The sequence below is a fragment of the Galeopterus variegatus genome, unplaced genomic scaffold (assembly GCF_000696425.1).
Source record: "Galeopterus variegatus unplaced genomic scaffold, G_variegatus-3.0.2 Scaffold313, whole genome shotgun sequence".
Classification (NCBI taxonomy): domain Eukaryota; kingdom Metazoa; phylum Chordata; class Mammalia; order Dermoptera; family Cynocephalidae; genus Galeopterus; species Galeopterus variegatus.
In genome coordinates, this window is record NW_007726424.1 from 553334 (window position 1) to 554379 (window position 1046).

Genomic DNA, 1046 nt, shown 5'->3' on the forward strand with positions numbered 1-1046 from the left:
TCTCTCTCTCTCTCTCTCTCTCTCTCTCTCTCTCTCTCTCTCTCTCTCTCTCTCTCTCTCTCTCTCACACACACACACACACACAAATCTGGACAAGCAGGGAGGTAATAACCTGGACTAGACAGGAACCAAGACTAGAACAGAGTGAAGGGGAGTCGGATCTATCCCACCTTATTACTGTTTCCTCTTCTGTTGGGATGAATCTTGCTTAAACTAACACGCAGGCAGGGTTAGGATGAAGGGTGCAGGAAGGGGTTGGTAAACCAGAACAGTCTCACCTGATTATCAGTATCCTGAAGTAAATGCAGAAGAGACTCCAAAATACGGACCTTCTGGGCACCAATCTTCAGTTACCCACCCTCCTGGAAAATATAGACCATGGCAATTCTACAAGCTCCAGAAACAAAACTCCTCTCAGAAGCACCCTAGTGTAAATCCCCTGAAATTGTATTCAACATGGTGAAAGCATGTGCATTTTTCTGAGAAATGAATGTCCATAGCTTTCAACAGATCTTCAAAGGCTTACTTGACCCATGAGGTTAAGAACATAGAAGAAGGAACCTAAAAAGAAAATCCAAGTCATAAACTTTAGACTGCTTATCTTACCTGCAGAGGAGGGGGAAGAAATTTCTTGTGCATGTTTTGTTTATGTATACCAGCCATTCCTTACTAAGGGCTGTTTTGTCCACCCCCAGCCCTAACCCACCCCGGCAATGTCTGAAGACTTTTTTGATTGTTACACCCAGGGGAATGCTACTGGAATCCAGTGGATAGAGGCCAGGGATGCTGCTAAACATTCTACAATGGAGTTTGACATTTCCTTTAAGGTTTTGTATGTGATTCAAAACGTACATTTTTAAATAACTGTTGCATGCACTAAACATATGCATCTCTCTCCATATATATGTATATACATATGAGCGTACTTCAAAAATTCATGCAAAGTTCAAAAATTCATGCAAAGATTTGTATTCTTTTTGTTTAAACTTTATGTTATCTTCTTTGTTTTTTATTTTGTTTTTTGCAGCTGGCCATAAGGGGATCCG